Source organism: Tursiops truncatus, chromosome 5, assembly GCF_011762595.2.
Source record: "Tursiops truncatus isolate mTurTru1 chromosome 5, mTurTru1.mat.Y, whole genome shotgun sequence".
Taxonomy (NCBI): domain Eukaryota; kingdom Metazoa; phylum Chordata; class Mammalia; order Artiodactyla; family Delphinidae; genus Tursiops; species Tursiops truncatus.
In genome coordinates, this window is record NC_047038.1 from 133,339,133 (window position 1) to 133,362,274 (window position 23,142).

General features: G+C 33.5%; 1 protein-coding gene across 3 annotated transcripts in view; it reads left to right on the forward strand.

The window, feature by feature from the left end:
• The window catches only part of FSTL5 (follistatin like 5), a 615,591-nt gene that overhangs the window by 368,907 nt on the left and 223,542 nt on the right, over positions 1-23,142 (forward strand). The window lies entirely within an intron of this gene.

The following is a 23,142-nucleotide window of genomic DNA, read 5'->3' on the forward strand; positions in this document are numbered from 1 at the left end:
GATCTAATACCACATCTGTAAAATGAGGATAATAATATTTGCTTCAATATTTGAATGTTCAATGCCGAGAAAAGAATTTAGTACGATGTCTAGCATATACTTAGTGTTCAACAATGTTCAGTTTTTAAAGTTATTGTTGTTTTTAAAGTTTTTTTGTGTGCTAAAAATGGACTCTAGGTGTATGGATCAAAAGCTAATAATACCCTTCATGTACTAAAACTCATATTTCATTTAGAATTTACTTCACAGTCGTGTACCAAAATTATTTCCCATGCAGTATATAGTTAATCTCTAAATGGTGTTCTCTAACCAGTACACTTCAACTTGTCTCTTTCTTTCAGCATTCCTTCTGTGTATTACTTTATATTTATCTAAATTAAATCTCATCCTGTATTGCTGTTTTCCCATTTCTCACTTTTCATCACTTTGAAACTTTTCTCACTTTCCACTAGGTTTGCAGTTTATTTTGAAAATCTATCTGTAGCTCTGATAAATGCACCCTCTTCTTTCTGTTGATCAAATGCAATGATAGACCCCTCTCTGGATTCAGCTTGACTCATATAATTATAGCATTCTTTTTCTATATTTTCAATAATTTATTTCTGTAATTTATATTATCAGTAGTAGTAGTAATAATGATGAAAACAAACTTGAAAGTACTTGGATCTTAGAAACTACAGGGATTGGTTCATTGTTCTTTGTTGCATTTCTCTGAGCCCAAATGCCTAACAAAAGGGGCCAAAGATTATTGCAAATAATCTATTTTTCTTGATGAGTGAAAAACAAAACAGCATATTTTAAATTACTCCCTTCAATCCCCCTCATATTCCCTTCCACGAGGAATAAATTTTCATGAGGATTGTTTGGTCACTGGGATTTATATCCAAGTGTGTGGGATATATATACACATATACATAATATATTTATTTATATTATAAATAGTGTTATATATACTTGGTATATATTACATATAATAATCCTTATATATATTATACATTTGCATCCAACACAGATATTGACCAATCTGCTTATAAAAATCCATGTTTTCTTTATTATTTGTCTGGCATTAAATTTCAGCCTTCTTAGTCTTAAGAAAACTATAGTGAACACTCCAGATTATTAGTGAAAGGGCACACCTGCTCAGTTCTCACGTGGGAGCTGCAGGGACCAGAGATCAGAACTGACACAAGAAAATTTGTAGCTGTTTCTGTTCTGACTCCCCAAGAATACTAATAGGTTCAAGAAGGGAAGTGATGACATTTCCAAGTGTACGCTATTAAGAGGCATACATTAAATACTTGTTAACTGATGAATAATAATTTTGAAATAAAGAAAAACAATATATTATAAAGTGGTAGCTATTAATTTCATCTTAGATTATAAATTTTTCCCCAAGATAAAATATGTTGTTAATACTTTCTTGCTTTCCCTAACTCCTCCCCTCTCTTCCTCTCTCAATCTCTCTAATCGCCTCCCTTTTGGCTGGCTCTCTATATTTCTCTCTCTCTATGATTCTGTCTGTCTCTGTCTGCCTGTCTGTCTGTTTCTTTCTCTCTTTCTATTTTTTTCTTATTAGTTGGCAATATATGTCAGTTATGTGGTATAAATAAATGAATATTCCTCAAACAACTATATTCTATAGTTTGAAATGAGCATCTTGTAGTTTTTATGATTTTTTATCACATATCATTGACTTACAATATTATATTAGTTTCAGATGTACAATACAGTGATTTGATATTTTTATATATTGTGAAATGATCAACATGATAAGTCTAGTTACTATATAGCTATGATCAAAATTAGGTGTCAGGTATATATAAATTCCCTAAATTGAGACTGATTCTTCATTATATTTTAAAAGTGATATATAACATTTATAAAATCATATTTTACATGAATAAAAGGAAATTTACACTTATAGATCAATTCAGGAAGAAAAATATAAAGGTGTCTGTTGGATTGACCCCTTTATCATTATGTAATTCTCTCCTTTGTCTTTTATACAGTCTTTCTTTCAAAGTCTATTTTGTCAGTTATGAGTATAGCTACTACAGCTTTCTTTTCATATTTTTTGCATGGAATATATTTTTCCATCCCTTTACTTGCAGCCTGTGTGTTTTTGTTCCAAAGCTAGTCTCCTGTAAGTAGCATATAGATGGGTCTTCTTTTTTTAAAATCCATGCATACTCTCTATGTCTTTAGATTGGTGAATTTTGTCCATTTATATATAAAGTATAGTAATATTGATAGTTAAGCGCTTATTGCCACTTTTTCAATTATTTTCTGGTTGGTTTTATAGTCCCTCTTTTTTCTTTTATTCTTTATCTCTCTTCCCTTGTGTTTTGGTGGTTTTCTTAATTGTTTTGTTTAAATTCCTTTCCCATTTTTTCTTTTGTGCATATTTACTATAGGTTTTTTCCTTGGTGGTACATACGGCATCCTTTGTAATAAGTAGTGTGTTTTAAGTGGTAGCAATTTACATTCATACACATTCCAAAGCTATATCTTTTATCACCTCACCCTTGTTTTATACTTTGATGACACATTTTACAACTTTCTATTTCATGCATCCCTTAACTAAATATTGCAATTTCAGTTTTTACTGCTTTTGTTTTTTAACCTCCATGCTTGCTTTATGAGTAACTGATTCACTATCTTTTTTTAATTATTATTCTTTTGGAGTATCCACCCCTTTACTTACATTATCTGTCTGTCCTTGCATGTTGCCTAATTTTTTTTTAAACACCTTTATTGGAAGATAATTGCTTTACAATCGTGTGTTAGTTTCTGCTGTATAACAAAGTGAATCAGCTATACGTATACATACATCCCCATATCTCCACCCTCTTGTGTGTCCCTCCCACCCTCCCTATCCCACCCATCCATCTGGACACAAAGCACAAAGCTGATCTCCCTGTGCTATGCGGCTGCTTCCCAATAGCTATTTTACATTTGGTAGTTTAAATATGCCAATGCCACTCTCTCAATTTGGCCCATATTACCCTCCCCATTCCCTGTATCTTCAAGTCCATTCTCTATGTCTGTGTCTTTATTCCTGTCCTCCCCTGAGGGTCTTAAGAATCTTTTTTTTTTTTTTTTAGATTCCATATATATGTGTTACCATAAGGTATTTGGTTTTTTTTTTCTGACTTACGTCACTCTGTATGACAGACTCTAGGTCCATCCACCTCACTACAAATAACTCAATTTCGTTTCTTTTTATGGCTGAGTAATATTCCATTGAATATATGTGCCACATCTTCTTTATCCATTCAACTGTTGATGGATACTTAGGTTGCTTCCATGTCCTGGCTATTGTAAATAGTGCTGCAATGAACATTGTGGTACGTGACTCTTTTTGAATTACGGTTTTCTCAGGGTATATGCCCATTAGTGGGATTGCTGGGTAATATGGTAGTTCTATTTATAGTTTTTAAGGAACCTCCCTACTGTTCTCCATAGTGACTGTATCAATTTACATTCCCACCAACAGAGCAAGAGGGTTCCCTTTTCTTCACAACCTGTCCAGCAATTATTGTTGGTAGATTTTTTGATGATGGCCATTCTGACTAGTGTGAGGTGATACCTCATTGTAGTTTTGATTTTCATTTCTCTAATGCTTAGTGATGTTGAGCATCCTTTCATGTGTTTGTGGGCAATCTGTATATATTCTTCGGAGAAATGTCTATTTAGGTCTTCTGCCCTTTTTTGGATTCGATTGTTGTTTTTTTTGATATTGAGGTGCATAAAATGCTTGTATATTTTGGAGATTAATCCTTTGTCAGTTGCTTCTTTTGCAGATATTTTCTTCCATTCTGAGGGTTGTCTTTGCATTTTGTTTGTGATTTCCTTTGCTGTGCAAAAGCATTTAAGTTTCATTAGGTCCCATTTGTTTATGTTTGTTTTTATTTCCATTTCTCTAGGAGATGGGTCAAAAAGGATCTTGCTGTGATTTATGTCATAGAGTATTCTGCCTATGTTTTCCTCTAAGAGTTTTATAGTGTCTGGCCTTACATTTAGGTCTTTAATCCATTTTGAGTTTATTTTGTGTATGGTGTTAGGGAGTGATCTAATCTCATTCTTTTACATGTAGCTCTCCAGCTTTCCAAGTACTACTTATTGAAGAGACTGTCTTTTCTCCACTGTATATTTTTGCCTCCTTTATCAAAAATAAGGTGACCATATATGCATGGGTTTAACTCTGGGTTTTTTATCCTGTTCCATTTACCTATATTTCTGTTTTTGTGCCAGTACCATGTTGTCTTGATTACTGTAGCTTTGTAGCATAGTCTGCAGTCAGGGAGCCTGATTCCTCCAGCTCCGTTTTTCTTTCTCAGTATTGATTTGGCTATTCGGCGTCTTTTTTGTTTCCACACAAATTGTGAAATTTTTTGTTCTACTTCTGTGAAAACTGCCATTGGTAATTTGATAAGGATTGTGTTGAATCTGTAGATTGCTTTGGGTATTACAGATATTTTCACAATGTAGACAATTCCAATCCAAGGACATTGTATATCTCTCCATCTGTTTGTATCATCTTTAATTTATTCATCAGTGTCTTATAGTTTTTTGCATAGAGGTCTTTTGTCTCCTTAGGTAGGTTCATTCCTAGGTATTTTATTCTTTTTGTTGCAGTGATAAATGGGAGTGTTTCCTTAATTTCTCTTTCAGATTTTTCATCAGTACTGTATAGGAATGCAAGAGATTTCTGTGCATTAATTTGGTATCCTGGTACTTTACCAAATTAATTGTTTAGCTCTAGTAGTTTTTTTGTTTTTTTTTTTTTTTTTTGCGGTATGCAGGCCTCTCACTGTGTGGCCTCTCCCTTTGCGGAGCACAGGCTCTGGACGCGCAGGCTCAGCGGCTATGGCTCACAGGCCCAGCCGCTCCGCGGTATGTGGGATCTTCCCAGACCAGGGCACGAACCCGTGTCCCCTGCATCGGCAGGCGGACTCTCAACCACTGCGCCACCAGGGAATCCCTCTAGTAGTTTTGTGGTAGCATTTTTGGGATTGTCTAGGTATAGTATCAGGTCATCTGCAAACAGTGACAGTTTTACTTCTACTTTTCTGATGTAGAATCCTTTTATTTCTTTTTCTTCTCTGATTGCTCTGGCTAAAACTTCCAAAACTATGTTGAATAATAGTGGTGAGAGTGGGCAACCTTGTCTTGTCATTAGGTACCCCCCATAGGTTCTTTTGATTGGAACTTATTCCTATATCTCCTCATTTTACTTAATTTGTTTCTTTCTGTGTATAAGGTATATCAGCTATCTCTCCCAGTCTTGAAGGAATGGGCTTATTTAGGTGTCTTGCGTGGCTCAGAAGTGCAATCTCCCCTGTACACCCGGGCCAGGCACTCGATGGTTGTCCCATATGTGGGCTGTCTGTGCCCTCTTGTGCGGTGGAACTGTGGCTGCTGTGGGGCAATGGTGGGTGTGGCTATCACTCAGCTGGCTGTGAGGGCTGGTCAAGTTGCAGAGGCTCTTAGCCGGGCATGCCCACTAGTGCTAGCAGGTTAGATGGAGAATTCCAATATTGCACCTCCCAGTGCTGGTATTAACAGGGTACCTGACCTCACATCAATGGCTCCTGCCAGCGACTGCTCCATTGGGAGCATCCCAACTCTTTCCAGTCTTTCTGGAAGACACTTCAATATTTGTAACTGGGTTCCCTTCACCTTTGGTCCATGCACTTTTCATTCTGGTGTATTTGTGCTGGTTTTCAGCTTGAGTGAATCTGCACACAGTCCCTTTAAGAGTTTTTTTTTTTTTCATTCCCTACAGTTCTATGGTTTTCCAGGGTGTATTCCTCTTTGATTTTCACATCCAGTTATTTGGGGCTCATCTCTCCTGTGCAGGATCTAGGGGTTGAGGTGCCTGATGTGGAGCTAGAATCTCTTGATCCCCAGGTTAAAAAATTCATACCTTTGTGATCCTGCTAAATTGTGGATTGCTGCAGCTGGGATGTGGACTTTTTCTTGGCTAGCCCGTATCTCTGCCTCTATTATACATCTCAGTGTTGTCCTTTTATTCTTTGTTGTGGAGGTTCTGTTCATCCAGTTTTCAAGTCTCTTTCCAAGGGAATTATTCCGTTTGTACTTGAAAACTGCGTCCCTGGGAGAAGGTAAGTTTAAGACCTTCCTACAGCACCGTTTTGACACCTCCCTTCTGTTTAGTTTTTTTTTTTTTTTCTTAGAAGCACATTTATGTAAGCATTTCTTAGCAACATATTAAAATCTGATTATGCAATATAATTTTGAGGGGAAATGACATTATTGTTATTTTTTGTCTCGCTAGAATTTTAATATTTGTACTTCTGAGGAAATTACTACATGGAAGTTTATGCTTTCATGATAATATAGCAAATCCCTGCTTCTTAAAACTACAAAATTAGAATTTTGATGAATAACAAATATGGATTATATAAAAGTGCTTTCCGTTTAACTGTGCTAATTATAGAGCTTTGTTTTTATGAGCATAAGAGGAATTACTTAAGGATCTTAGTGTGTTCCTGGGTTGTTATTTTAACAAAATGGTGAGCTTAATGTCTGAATTATTTAATATTAAATTGATAATTAAGAAGTACTTGGTAAATATTGTGTTCTGTGAATTCATTTGTATTACTACTTCTAAGTAAATGAAGTAGTAGCAAGTATGCACTTAGAGATATGATATGACACTCCTTAAGGACCAAATTTAAAAATAAAATAAAACCAGTATTGGTTTATTAAATTTTCATGAAGAGAAGAATACTAATGAAATATTTTCACCTAATTTTAAACTCTCTCTGCTATTATTTTATTGATAATAAGCAATTAAATAAGCATATATCCATTGGTGTATTTTAAACTGTTTATTGAAGTGATTAGAAGCATGTCTGTTTAGAGTTGTTATCTGTTTACTAAGCTGAAATGTTTATGAAGTATTCCACGTTATCTATAATCTTGTTTTGTTGCCTTTAAATCTATTCATATTAAATTGAAACAGATATCTCAAGTGAGTCAAACCAGAGATTAAAGAGCAGAACTCTGATACTGAGGCATGAAATTGCTGTATGGGACAGTGGGTGTCTAACTCCTATGGAAACTCCAGAAGCACAGTGCCAACACTGGGCGCTCAAGTCCAGAAGGGTTCTCCCAGGGATGAGATCTGACACATTCCTCTGTTAAACAGAATGAGACATGTCTTCACTGCAATGTTTCTTTGTCAATGTAAACAGTCCCCCTTTGTGCCTTCTGCATATTGACTGCCCTTGTTACATTTTTCCAGATAAACGGCTAAGTTGCAGACCTGAGCTCCTAAGTTAGTCATTAGCTACTTCCTAAGATACCCCAATCCAACAAGCCTACAGCAGAGCCCTTGGGAATGATGACATACCCATATGACAGCAGGGCCATGCCCTCATTGTGACTTGAGGTGGTTCAAAAGATGCTGCTGGACCATGCTGCACTAGTTGTTGAGTCTTGAATTTTTTTTTGTTGTCTGAGAAGTGATGCAAACATAAAAGGATAAGTATTACTTTTTATTTTGAATATTATTTACATCAAAGGCTAGGGTGGCAATGGAGTAAAGAAGCCAATGGGTTTATAAGATTGCTCCTAAGATATTTTCCCTGTTGACTTTCTTTTTTTTTAATTTATAAAATTAAATTTATTTAAACTAAAAAACACAAAAACCGTACAGCCATTTCTCCCAAACCCACCCCTGCCACTAGCAACCACCAATAAGTGCTCTGTATCTCTGTATATATATATATATATATATATATATATATATATATATATATATATATATATATACACACACACACACACACACATATGCATATCTAAATATGTATGTTTAGATATACATATATATTTAAACACATATTTATATGTATATAATATACATATGTGTATATATAACATATTTTTATACATATATATTTATATGTATATATGCATATGTTTATACATATATATACTTTTTTACAGTAGCCATTTTAATAGGTATGAGGTGGTATCTCATTGTGCTTTTGTTTGCATTTCCCTGATGATTAATGATGTAGAGCACTTTTCTATGTACATGTTGACTGTAAGTATTCTTCAGAAAAATGTCTATTCAGATCTTCTGCTCATTTTTTAAAAGATCATTGTTTTTGGTATTAAGTTGTAAGAGTTCTTTATATATTTTGGATATTAACCCCTTATCAGATATATGATTTACGAATATTTTCCCATTCAGTCTGTACCTTTGCACTTTGTTGTTGATTTCCTTTGTGGTCCAGAAGCTTTTTAGCTTGATATAGTCCCACTTTTTTACTTTTGCTTTCGTTGCTTTTGTTTTTGGTGCCAGATTCAAAAAAATGTCACCAAGACATATGTCAAGGAGGAGCTTATTGCCTATGTTTTCTTCTAGACATTTTATGGTTTCAGGTCTCACATTCAAGACTTTAATCCATTTTGAGTTAATTTTTCCGTATAGAGGAAGATAGTGGTCCAGATTCGTTCTTTTGCATGTGGCTGTCCAATTTTCCTAACACAGTTTATTGAAGAGACTGTCCTTTCACCATTGCATATTCTTGGCTCTTTTGTCAGAAACTAATTGTCAATATATCCATTGGTTTATTTCTGGGCTCTCTATTCTGTTTGAACTGTATGTCTGTTTTTATACCTATGCCATATTGTCTTGGTTACTAAAAGCTTTGTAGTAAAGTTTGAAATCAGGGAATATGATGCCTCCAGATTTGTTCTTCTTCTTCAATATTGCTTTGACTATTTGGGGTCTTTGTGGTGACATACAAATTTTAGGATTGTTTTTTTCTATTTCTTGGAAAAATGCCATTGGTGTCTTGATAGGGATTTCATTGAATCTGTAGATTTCTTTGGGCAGTAAGGACATTTAAAAAATATTATTTCTTCCAATCCATCAGCATGGAATATCTTTCCATTTATTTGTGTCTTCTTCAATATCTTTCATTAATGTCTTATAATTTTCAGTGTGCAGTTATTTCATTTCTTTGGCTAAATATATTCCTAGGTTTTGTGTTCTTTTTGATGCAATTGTAATGTAGATTTTCTTAATTTATTTTTCTGCTAGCTCACTATAAGTGTATAGAAATGAAACAGATTTTTGCATATTGATTTTGTATTCTGTAAATTTACTGAATTTATTAGTTCTAACAGTTTTTTAATGGAGTCTTTAGGTATTTCTATATATAATATTTTGTTATCTGCAAATAGTGACAGTTTTTCTTCCTTCTTTCCAAATTGGATAACTTTATTTCTCTTTTTTTCCTGATCCCTCTGGCTTGGACTTTCACTACTATGTTTAATACACGTGGCAAGAGTGGGCATCCTTGTCTTGTTTCTGATCTTTAAGGAAAAGTTTTTAGCTTTTTACCACTGAATATGATATTAAATGTAGGCTTTCTATATAGAACCTTTCTTATGTTGAGGTATGTTCCCTCTATCCACACTTTGTTGAGAGTAATGTTGAATTCTTGCCAAATGCTTTTTCTGCATTTATTGAGATGATTATATGATTTTTATTCTTTACTTTGTTAATGTGGAATATCACATTGACTGATTTGCAGATGTTGAACCATTCTTGCATCCCTGGAATAAATCCCTCTTGATCATGATGTATGATCCTTTTAGTGTATGTTGACATCAGTTTCTTAATATTTTGTTGAGGGCTTTTGCATCTCTGTCCAGCAGGGATACCAACCTGTAATTTTGTGTCTATGTGTGTAGTGTCCTTGTCTGGTTTTGGTATCTTTTTTTTCTTTTTCTTTTTTTTTTTTTTTTTGTGGTATGTGGGCCTCTCACTGTTGTGGCCTCTCCCGTTGCGGAGCACAGGCTGCGGACGCGCAGGCTCAGCGGCCATGACTCACGGGCCCAGCAGCTCCGTGGCATGTGGGATCTTCCCGGACAGAGGGGCACGAACCGGTGTCCCCTGCATCGGCAGGCGGACTCGCAACCACTGCGCCACCAGGGAAGCCCGATTTTGGTATCTTTTATTTGGTGCCTTTTATTCTGTACATTTTTCCGTTGAATCAGCTATACCGACTCTTTTTATTCTTTCCTCATTTCTATTCTTTTTCACCTTTGCTTTCTTTCCAAAGGAATTATTTTGTAACAATGTCAGTGCTGTAAAACTTTACAATTTAGCTTCCTGCCAAAATATATATTTGTGTTAAAAAATTCTATTTGTGGTGAAAACCTATAGTGTTTTTTTTGACATTAATCCTTCAGTTTCCTTTTATTGTACACCAAATAGTACCCAGCTGAAACAAAATTACTGTTTAGAATTTTATATGTAGTGCAGTGTTTGATCATATCTTAAAATAGACTTAATTCTACATGAAACAGTTTAAAAAGCTTAAAAAGCTTTCCTATGACATTTTATAAATGTACATTGAAACACCCTGTTAAATATATAATTAAAACCAATTATAAATTTTTTTCATGAATTTAAAATAAGTATAATTATTCTCAAAAATAAGAATTAAAAAATGTAAACAAATGTCATCTGATAAAAATTATGTAATTTTATTATAAATTAGTAATACAAAATTAAAAATACAAAACTGAGACTAAATGTAAAAATAGGAACATTTGACAATTTATTACAAAAATATATATTCTCAGACGCTGGAATTCATTAGTATATGTGTTTGGCTCACTTTTTTATTTACTTAACCAGAAATATCTGTTTTACTTGTTTTTTGTATGATGCTATAGTTTAGACTTTTATTATTTAAGAATTACTAAAAGTCCTTTCAGGTTTGCTTCAGCAGTTTCTTTCAAAAATAATTGTATTTAATTTTTTTAGTACTGTTTACAAAATTTGCTCAAATGAGCAGGATAAAGATATAGTAGCTAGTAAAATTTTCACAGAATTGAGAAACATTATTGAATTGACATAAAAACTGAGAATTCTGCGTTAGAAAAGAAAAGGTTTAAAATGTAAATTCTGGCACTTATTGTACTGTACCCCTTTTCTCAAACAATCAAATGTGCTTTGGCAGTTCTGAAATTTATATCTCTAGAATTAAAAATTTTTAAATGTATAATTTAAATCTAGTACACTAATTTTAGCAATCAATGTACTAAACATCCATTCACAGTTATTAAGTGTAAAATTGTTCACTTCTTTGTTTTGATGATGAAGATAAATGACCCTAAATCTGAGTTCTTAGGCATTTAATTTGCTGGAGAGCTTCCAATTGTACTGCATTTACATGGGATTTGTAAAGACCTGCAGTTCTGAGGTGGTGATATTATTTTAAATTATGCCTAGAAGATCCTGAGACATACATATTTAAAGTAATTAAAATTACATTCATATGCAGAGAAGATGTATTTCAAGCTTTATAAGTGGTCAGGAACAATCATTGTGTGGCAACAAATCATAGGTTTATAAAAATCGTTAAATTTATGGATTTTTATTTTGGGGAGAGGTACAACAAACCAGCACAATCTCTATCTTTCTTCAATTCTCGTCCTCTCTATAATTATAGATCATAAATAAGTGTTACTCATTCTTCCGTTAATACTTTGTAAACTCTCTCTCTCTTAAGTATGAGTGAGAAAGAATGAAGGTAAGTAAATATTGGTAATTTTTCAGAAACAGAAATCTGATTTTTGATTGTCAGTGAAAAGCTGCACCAGACAAGTTAAAAAGACAAGGGAGACTTTAATCAAGAATTTTGTAATAGGAGTCAAGACTATCGCAATGCGGGGAGAGGTTGAATTCAACCCCACTGACACAGAAGGCAGGAGAGTTATTAGGTACCGAGGTGAGCAAGTGGAAAATTACTGAATGGCAATGCGGGGGAGGGAGATGAAGTTGGTCAATGGGATTCGGACAAGTCTGTCTGCTAATTGGCACTTATTGCATTTAAACTCCTACATCCTCACAGAGACTGAAATTGGGGTACTATCTTCCCTGATGGTTACATTTCAAAGGGAAAGCTCCTAGGTCCTAGAGAAAGACATTCCTGGATTATAAAAACTGCAGCAAGCTGAGAGAAGACTTACATCCCAAAGGGGCAGAGAAAGAATATACACTGCAACTTTCTTAAGAAAAGGGAAGTCATAGGTTTATAATCCAGACAGGTTTTGTCTAAAGGTTAGTCAAACTGAGAAAAACAGGAAGGCAGTCCTAGTCAGATCTAGGTCCCTCTGATTTCTTAGAAAGAAAGTGGTAGCAGTGTTGACAAGTGTTCCTAGGAAGATTTTCATCTCAAAAACATTTCTGCTAAGCATCTTTTTGGTTAAAATACATTTGAATTAAAATGTTCCCTATTAAAATGTAAATACTGTCTTGGCAATCAAGTTTGTTCACGGACTAGTACTGTGAATGACTTACATGGGAAAATCAGATAGTTTTCCTTCTGGCTGAGAATGTGCCCTGGGAGTTAGTATTTCGATTGGAAGAAGAGGGGAGAAATTATCACTGTTTTACGTGATAAACTTAGGGAAGTTTATAAACTTGGGGACCAGTAGGACGCCATCATCAGGGACTAAGAAATTGCATTTGGACAAGAAAAATTTAACTCACATTTGCATTTTGCATTGGACTCTAAAAGGAGCAACTATTGGAGTTCTAATAGAAACTCATCCTTCTGTGTTTTACAGAGGACTCAAAGATAAAACATACATTGGTACTTTACAAACTCACCCATTGTAAATGGGTACAGTTTTCACGTATTCTCTGCGTAATTATTTCATGCTTAGTGTCGACTGAAAAAAAATGCACAACATAAAAGTTGAGAGTTATGTTTTATGCGGCGGATATTCTTGGGACTTCAAGCCCAGGAGACAGCCTCGGAGATAGCTCTGAGAGAACTGCTCAGAAGAAGTCAGGGAGGAGCCAGGATATACAGGAGTTTTTGCAACAAAGACCAGGTAGACGGAACATCAGAAGATGACTATTAATTAAAGAAAACCAGACATCTTGAGTTAAGGAATTTAGCACTTTTCTCTGTATGGGAAGACGCAAGAGTCCGGGCTCACTGAAATCATTCCTTTGATGTGCACCTCAGCTCTCTGGGGCCAGCATCCTGTGCTTTCTCATCCTGAGTTTCTTCAGGGTGCACTGTCTGGGCAGCCCTCATGTCATGGCTTCATGGCTGCAACATCCTTTGTTTACTGATATGGCAGAGGCAATATTTTAGTTCTCACTACTGTTCTGACCTAGAGAATGAGCAGAATCCAATAGATCACATTTAAATAAGTGAAGCATATTGAAGGAAAGTAAAACCATCAAAGTTGTGTTTCAGCTGAGTAGGCGACTTTCTGTGAAGGGCCAGCAGAAATATTTTAGACTTTGCATACCATGAATTTTCTATAGCAACTGCTTAACTCTGCCTATATAGCAGAAATCAGCCATAGACAATAGCACAGACAGTAGTAATGAACGGATATGGCTGAGTTCTAATACAACTTTATTTATAAAAGCAGGTGGTGGGTCAGATTTGGTTCATGGATATAGTTTGCCAAGCCCACAACTGTGGGAATATTTGCTTATCTGAAGAAGGCTCTAATAGCTGAACTCTTTTATAGCCTACCTGAGTTAATGGTCTACTTGCAAACATATGGTGATATGCGTGGTGTGAAAAAAAAAAAGGAAAAGGAGACCAAGAACTAAGAATTTGTCAGTAAACTTGAAAGTGACAAGAAAAAGAAAGGCTCTCTACACAGAAATGCCTTTAGAGTTGAAAAGGGCAATTCATTAGCTGATTAGAGCTTGACTGGTTAAGGAATAGCCAACTCCCTTTTTTGTAATTTTCTATTCATCAACCTTGAGAAGCTTTTTGACCTGTGCACTACAAGGGATATTCCCAGGCTCTCAGCTGACACTACTTACTAAACCTGAGGTTTCCCATTTGTAAATGAATAAATTGGTATTCCAGGATGAACAAAAGTATCCTGTGGTTTTGATTAGCTCAGTCAATCTCCAATGGGCTAATTAATTCTGCATGAATTGTTTAAATTTGTTTCTGGATTTCCATAGCTGAGGCCCATCTTCAGATGTGAAGAGCTGCCAGAATGAACAGCCAACGTTCAGTTCCCCATCCTTCACATCCATTTGCTGTAACATCTTAGAGAGGCTCTAAATCTGTAAAACATCGTAGTGAAGGCCAGTGCTCTGGATCCCAGTTTCAGTTTTACCAGTAATAGCAGTGCATTATGACTAATAGCAGACTTTCTTACCTGGATTGTTTTAATTAGGCAAACAATGCTAAAGTCTTTTTCAGTGGAAAATGCTCAAATTCTCTTTCACTGTGTGGAATGAATAGTTCATTTGTTTAGCTCTGTCTGCCTGGCCGTAATATTAAAAAATGGTGAAATTTTTTCAGTTTATTAAAGACAGAGCAAATAATGCATCATCTGATTCACTTCTCCTGCATTATCATCCTGGGGTTTCCCAGAGATAAACTGAGGGAATGAACACAGGTTAACATTCTTTCCTCGTATCTGTAATAGCTTTTTAACAGGCCACTGAGCACACTGTTAACATACAGGAAATGTGTATTGATTAGCTGATTGCCTTACTCGGACTGACAAATGAGGATTCACAGCAAACTGTTCATGTGGGGTTGTCTCTTTCATATATCTATGCAATTCCTCATCCCAGATTACCTCATTGAATTCCATATATAAGTAATCATACTGAAACTTTAAAAGAAATATTAAAGACAGCAAGAAATTTCAGTATTTTATGCATTCAGGGATTTGGATCTCAATATCAAATGTTCTCAAATCATATGATATTTATACCAATAAATCATACAGGGAAAAATACTTGATTACTTCAACATTTCATTGATATTCTTCACAATTGTTTATAAATAGAAGAGTGATTATCATTGTGTTCCATAGCCTCTTTTTTTTTAACATGCAGATATATAAGTTCAACCTCAAGGGTACTTAGTTTGTAGGTGAAAGTAAAACTACAGCACAAGCAGCCTAATGGGTCATGAGGCTGGGATTTTTTCTCTCATGCTTAAGTAATATCTATGAAAATTAAACCAATGAGATTTTATATAAGCAGTACCTTTCTCAAAGTGATCACAAGGTTATATTTATAAGCTGGCTGAAATGGCGCCTATCTTAACCTACAAGCACGTTGATAGCTCTTCACTAGTAATAGCAGCTGCAGCCTATGCAGAATTTACTAAAGGCTAGACATAGTCATAAGTATTTTTAAATATCATATCTTATCTTCACAATATTCTTAAGAGTTCGGTACCATCTTTATTATAAAGATGGAAAAATTGAGACTTGGAGTTTAAGTCACTTGTCAAAAGTCTTCTAAATAGTGTGCATTAGAAATCAAACTGGGGCAGTCATCAAGTCATATCTCAAATATGACTTGCTGGTAATATAGTTCATGCTTTCATCCCCATGTTATGCAGGCTTCTTTGTCAGTAGCATGCATCTTTTTAAGACAATTGCTTTACACATTATCCAATGATAGGGTGTTTTCTTTCTTCTCACCATTTGTGATCAAGGACCTCAACTCCTCTTTCTGTGTCCTTTTGTGGGGAAAGTTCCTATCTGATCACAAGACTTCTGGTGAAACTTCAATTATTTACTTCTTCCTTACCTAATAGTACCACAAAAAGAAAAAAAAATAGGGTCATTATAGCATCTAACTCTTAGATGTGAAGGTTAAATGAATCAACCACTTAGAACAATGCCTGGCAAATATTAACCATTGAGTGAATGCTGACAGTTTTCTTTTATCCTAGTCATACAAGGAGCAATTCACTTGTAAAGAAACATTAAACTTGGTAGAACATACCTTGAAATATCAATACTTATTATTCCAACCTATATACCTATCATGTGAAAATCATCCAGTTGTATGCACTCTTGAAGTTTTCCAAATCATAAAGTTAAAACTAACCTTACTACTTGGGGGGGCCACCAAATTCTCTGTTGGATATAGTTTTTGTTAGGTCAGGTTTCAAATGAAAACTATTCTTCAAAAGAAAGAATTATTTTTCAAGTTGTTAGTGTCATACATATCATTGAATGAATAACCTTGTTCTTCACATACTCCAGTTTAAAATTCAACTGTATGTAATTATTTGAAAGAAAGAAATTAATTTAAATGGAACAAAAAGTTGAATGGTAATTGTATTATGTTTGTAAGAGCACAGAAGGAGTATCAAAATCATGAATAAATAAAAAGGAAAATGAGACTCATTATTGTTAACTTGTAAAACTGCTTGAAGTATTATCAAAATATAGTCCTGTCTATAATAATGTATTGCGCTTATTACAGAGTTATGAGGTGAATAAAAAATGAAATTCTAATTTTACACAAGAACATATTGCTTCATTGTTTTACAGAAAAATCTTTTATGGAAAAGCCTTTTTATTTCTTCCCATAACTTTTAAATCCCACCAATGACATAGGAAGAAATGACTTTTTTGTTTTAACTACTAAATATTTTTATTTATGCTTGTGATTATAAGTCCTTCTTTCTTTCAGAACTTGTGACAGAAGTCATTCTATTCTCACTTGAATTCTCAGAATTTCTTCACTAGTGGCTTCTTTTCTTCAGGATGAACTTGAGATTCCTTTTTCCTATTCCTTATCAGATTTGTCTTTCCACATTTAGACTTCTCTTCTTTTTTCCTTTGTCCAGTATATTAAAGGTATCTTGAAAATGTATGCATCACTACCTCTGCTTTGTCTTTATAACACCTGAATACTCTGCCATCTCTGTGCCATACTCTAGGCTTCTACAAGGCATATGGCTAACTGGGTCCTTGGAAACAGGAGCTGACAGGGCAATTTTCTCTAGTTGAGGCTTCATTTACCAATACAGAAAGTTTATATGTGAAATTACACTCTTGTTCAAGGCATATAAGACATATATTACATATATGCCTTATATGCCTCTTGTTCAAGGCATATAAGAATTCATGTTGCTTCATATTCTTCTTGACACTAGACCTAGTGATTCATACCAATCTGAAAGGTTCGGCTTAAATTTGCATCTCCCTGATTATACATATAGTTAGCACTTATCTAGATTTTTCTTAGTCACATGGTTTTACTCATTCATGGAGCATTTGTTTGAGTTTCCTGTTGGTAGTTCTTTGGAACTGTCTTTTTCTTATCTACTTTTAGGAGATCTTTATTAATTCTACATATAAGATGTTTGATAGCTTTGTAGATGGCAAGCATCTTTTCCTGCCCAGTGGCTTGCATCTTTTATCTCTTAATAGTATCTTGTGAGGAAAAGATACTCTAAATTATAATGTAGTAAAACTTATAAATCATTTCTGTAATGGTGAGTTTTTTGTGCCTTGTTTAAGAATATTTCTCTACCATAAGATTATGAAGATATTATATCTCCATTATATATTATTATAAATATATTTATTATTATTATAAATGTTTATAATTGTACATAATCATATATTATATTATCAAACATTCTTGAAGTATCAACGTTTAATGTTAAAGTTTAACACATATTTAAACATATTTTTTTTTCTCCTTTCCTTTTTGCATCTTTAAGCTTCCATCTGAGATCATTTTCCTTTTGCCTGAAGAACATCCTTTGGAATTTATCTTAAGACGAGTTACTAGAGATGAATTTTCTTACTGTTTTTTGAAAATATACTTATTTTAATTTTTATGTATGTGTATAAAATTGTAAGATTGACTTTACTTTGTTTCATCACATAAAATATAATCCCAGTAGCTTTTTGTTCCTATTTTTGCTCATTATATCAGTTGCTTAACTCTCCTTACTGTAAATGCAATCTGTATTTTTTCATTTACATAATTTTAAGATTGCTCTGTCTTTGATTTTCTTCAGTTTCACTACTAAGTGTCTAGATGTGGGTTATTCTAGCTTTTCATTTTCTTTGCTTGACATTTAATAATCTTAAACTTATAGATTGGTGTCTTTCAACACTAATGGAAAATTCTTAACTACTATTTCTTCAAATATGGCCTCTGCCCAATTTTCTTTGTTTCCTTCTTCTGGGTTTCACATAAACCTATTTTTGTTAACCTCAACTGCATTTTTAAATCTTTATTCTTCTGCTTTTTATTCCATAATATTTCTTTTTCAATTTATTAATTCTCTTTTGTACTGTGTCTAATCTGTTCTTAATGACATCAATTTAATCTTAATTTCAGTTATCATATTTTCTACTTATATAACTCTTTCATAAACTTATAATGTTCATAGATTATATATTTAAGTTCTTTTTTAGAATTTCTAAGCTGATTTTATTTTCATAAACCTAAATTTTACAATCCTGGTGACTTTGTTATGGTTGTATGTTATTTCTCCTCATTCTCTTAATGCTGTTGTCTCCCTTTGTTTTCTATATTATCCTTCATTGTGTACTGGATATTTTATTTAAAAATTTTTTATAATAATAATTAGATGAACTAGGATGATGTTATCTTATTATAGAGAGGAAGGCTTTATGTTTTATGAGACACCCAGACAAAAATAGCCTGCAGTCCACACATTCACTTGCAGAGTGAGGTGCTTTAAAGTCCTGGCACAGAGAGGGAGGTGGTCTAGTACTGTACCTATCCCATCTATCCCATGTCTCTAGGAATAAGAAGCCATATAGGACATTTAGGCTGATCAGTCATTTTCTTAAGGTGGAAAAATTCCCAAAGCAATGTGACTCCAGGTGCAATCCCATCTCTCTAAATTACAATTCTTTTCAGGACATAGGCTGGGAAATTCCTTATTGTCTTCTTGTCTCTTTCATGGATAAGAATGAGAAAGACTATCTCTTTCATTTATTCTTTAAAATATATTATGTGTATTTAATCCAGGGTTATTTATCCTTTGCTGTTGTTTTATTTCTTCAGTGGAAGAGTTAGTCCAAATTATCTACTGCATTGTTATTGAAGAAGTTTCTAAATCTCTTTTTAATTTATTTTGTTTTATTTTAATAATACATATTATGATATAAGCATATAATAGTTTACAGATAAGCAATTAGCATAAAAAACTCTAGACATTTTATCATAATAAGTTAGTGTATATATTGGTGTGTCTAACTTAGTTCAGACGTAACATTTATTTGGATATCACCTATTTCTTGACGGAAGACACCATCATAATTTCCCAGTTAGTTAAAGAGCTTGTCATTAAGTAATTGTGATGTTCTTATTATGAGAATAATTAATTTATTCCTTCTAGCATTCCTAAGTGTCTTTTATTGTGATGTATTTCTTTTTATTTTAATTATTATCTGCTTTTAATTAGTAATTCATTTTAGTGGAGTAGAGAAGGGAACATAAACGCTATTTGAAAATATCACTGATAAAATTTCTTCTAGGTATCATTCCTAAAACAGAAATTGTAAGTATGATCAGATCAACAAGATTATGAGACTAGTATTTAAATAAATTAAATAAAATATTCAACATAAGTATGTACTTTGGAACTTGAAAAGATGTAGGCATTTAGAAGAACAGAATTCTGTTTATGATACATTATTTTCTTCTTATGATTTTACAGAACTGATTTTCAAACAAATTTACTGAAATCATCTTCTTTTATAAAGTGGAGTTTCACAAATATTCAAAATATTTTATTCCCTTTCTGTTCTATTCTAAATTTACATACTATTTTTACCAAACTTTTTATTGCTATTTCCACCACCTAGTTACTACTGGAATAAACGCTTCATAAATACTGATGTGCAGTGTTTGAAATTTTATTCAACTACACTTGTCTCTCCAACTTCAGATTCTGCTAGAGGAGAATACAATTTTTCATTTCTTTGAAAACAAACTCTTTATATTCCTCTAAGCCAAGTTGTGAAGGTGAGAAAGTACAGAAAGGGATCCACAGAAAGAAAAAAATTTATTTGCCTCTTAGCTTTCCCAGGTGAGCAAACAAAAGAAGCTGGTCTGGAAATGGCATTAATAGTCTTCATAATACAAGATCAAAGGAAGCACCACAACTAGAGCTCTGATTTCTTGCCATGAATACTTGAGAGGGCCTCCAATAAGAGGAATAATTTATAGGTCAAAAGAAGTACTGACATGTTTCAAAAATCCCAGCAATATCTGTTATATCTAACCTATATGCTTTTACGTTTGGTCAGGACATTAGATGACTCTTGATGTCATATGATACATGTTTTTACTTAGACCTTCAAATGTGCAATATCACTGGAGCTAAAGACATAGAGTACTAAAATGATAGATGTTATTTGCTGCACATAACTGTTACTTGTCTGTACATAACTAGCATATGATGTTTGTGAATAGAGTGCTATAGAATAAAATATGTTACCTTTAATGTATATCTACAAAGTTGTATATTAATGATAATTGATAATGAATTAAATTTCAGTACTTTTCTTTGAAACTCTTATTTCTTAACTAACAACTATGATCACTCAAATATACACAAATGCTCAGATTCAACTGATCTTACATCTTAAATGCAGTTTTAAATTAGTTTACAGGTTAATTCATAGCTGTTGTTTCAGGTTGTTAATGTATCTCTAGAAATAATCACCATTTCTCTCTGAAATTTGTAAATGTGACATGTTTTATAAACATTTAATCCATTAAAGCATATTGAATGACATTAGAATATAGAATAAAAATGTTTAACATTGGTGATTTTGTGAGACTAAATCTTAGTCTGGTAATAACTATCAGAAAGACTAGTCAAGATGAGCACGACAGTTCTGTAAGTAAAAGAAATCTTACAGCTAAATTTATTTGAGAAAATGACCACTTGATTTTGAAGAATAACAGGTAAACGTAATTGGTTTTGTAGATGTAGCTCGATATAATACATTAAAGAAAAGGTGAAGCGTGCAGGAAAAAATTCTATAGACTTTTTGAAATACATATTATTTAATAGCATGTATTACTAAGATAATTTAAAAAATCATTTAAAAAAGTACCCTCCAAATTAACGTATAAGTTTTTACTATGCATGTTAATATTTCCCGGGTGAATAGTAATTCTTACTTCTAATTAAGCATCCTCTCAAAGGATGTCCATTTTACAAGGATGTCCCACATAATGTTATGCCAAATCTCAGCATTTATTCTAAGATGTTCATATTATCTAATTAGCATTGTAATGTATAACTACCAAAAGCACAACTAATCTAAAAGGCCTGGGACCTAATACCAGATGCAGAAAGTTAGTGAAAACATTTCAAGGTGACTTAGTACCAATTGTATTTCTAAATGTCAGAATAGCCAATGCTAACATACCGTTTTTTAGAATAGATGCCTTATTATCTTGTATGTGATTTTATGAGGAAACAGAAGCTGAAATTCAGGAATGTTAATGGAAATTGTTAATAATTCTTATTTGATACCCTACATGATGTTATTACTTTTATAGTTTTCTCTCTTCCCATAAGTTTGTAATATTAAAGAAAAAGACATAAAAAACACTGTGTCTGCAAATTTCAAAAATTTCCTATGCCTAATTGGTCAAGTATATTTTCTTTTAGTAATTTTATATAAATATGTATAACAGAGTGGGTATTAAAGAAAATAAGATTGAACACATTCCCTGTGGTCTTATTACTCAGGAAACATTGAAATACAATGTGAATATGGAAATGTCATTAGGAAAAATTAAACTGTCAATACAAAAGACTGACCAAGATGTTTGTTCCCCATTTCTATTATTTCTCTTAGTGATGTAAAATCAAAAGAATACATTGAACTGAGTCTCTCTCATAGGATTTTGAAATTTCAAAAGATTGCCTACCCCACTCTTTGACAACACAAACTAATGATGACTTAAATAACTTGGCTTTTAAAGACAAGATCCTGTATAACAGGGTCAATCTCCTTCTGCTTATTTTTATCAGATAATGGTGTGGAACATCAACACTTAACAAGTGCATGTAGGGATTATATGTTCAATCCCGGCCTTCTGAGACAAAGAATTGTGCCATTTTTTGACCTTACAGTTTGTGGCGGTACCAAAAATTCAAAGAACTTTTTGTTGAACAGTTATAGTCTATAAAAATCATTTGATTAGCATTTCTCTTCCTCCTTAAGAGGAAGATAGGATTCAGAAAGAGAGAAAAAGAAGGTCAAATGATGGAAGGGAAGAAGAGGGGTTTGTGGAGGATACCGCTCTGATTGTACCTGATCATATTTATTGCAAATTAAAAGCCACCACTTTGGACAGTCAACCCCTCCATCATGAAAAATATCATCAACCACAACAAAGGAACAAAGGACAATTATGGTCTCCCCACCCACATGGAAATTTCAGTAAGAATAGTGATTTTGGTATTTCTCACCTGGCTGAGACTGAGCAAAGTCACAAGGCAAGACTTCAACATAATATAGAAACAATAGTGTGTCAGCGAGTGTCAGTTGAAAACTAAAGGGCAGTTGTCACATGGATAAAGACTGGTGGGATTATCCCAGGCATCTCTGGTGACCATGGACAATCATATAAATGTCATGATTCATTCCCAAGATTGGTTAGGACTGTCTGGAAACAGGAAAGAGGATCCAGGTCACAAAGTATATTTCCTGCTGTGGCATCATTACTAGGAGAAATGTGTTTAATGGTTACTTAAAAATATATTTAACTTTAAAATTTAAGAATAAGGAAAGAACTGTACTGGACCCACACTGTCTGATAAAGGCAGCTGACAGAATTTCAGGAATTTGCTGTTTAGTTGATGAACTTCAGTTTTTCCTCCCTCAACTTCTCAAATAAATCTTATTCCTTTAGAGTCAGTTTTTGTTCCCAGCCTAGTGATGGCATTTTACCCATTCAGCTATGCTAGTGTTCTCTGAAGCCAGCCAGCAATGATCTCACCTCACCCACAATATAAATCTATCAGTGAATAAACGACATCATTTTTATTTCAATGCCAATGATGCCAATGACACACTACATGTTGATTTGGCAGTTAAATAATTTCTCTCTTCTGGGTGCAATCTGCCAGGCTTATTATAACTCCTGATATTCATTTCACGTTTAATAGTGCTTTGCCTCATGAGGATGCCTGTCAATCAATTAAATTGAAATGTCATTCTGACCTTTTATTGGAAACAATTTACTTTTTTTTCATTTCATCACAAGCTTTTTCCATCTTATACAAATTAAAAGCCTTAATTACTTGTATTCAGAAA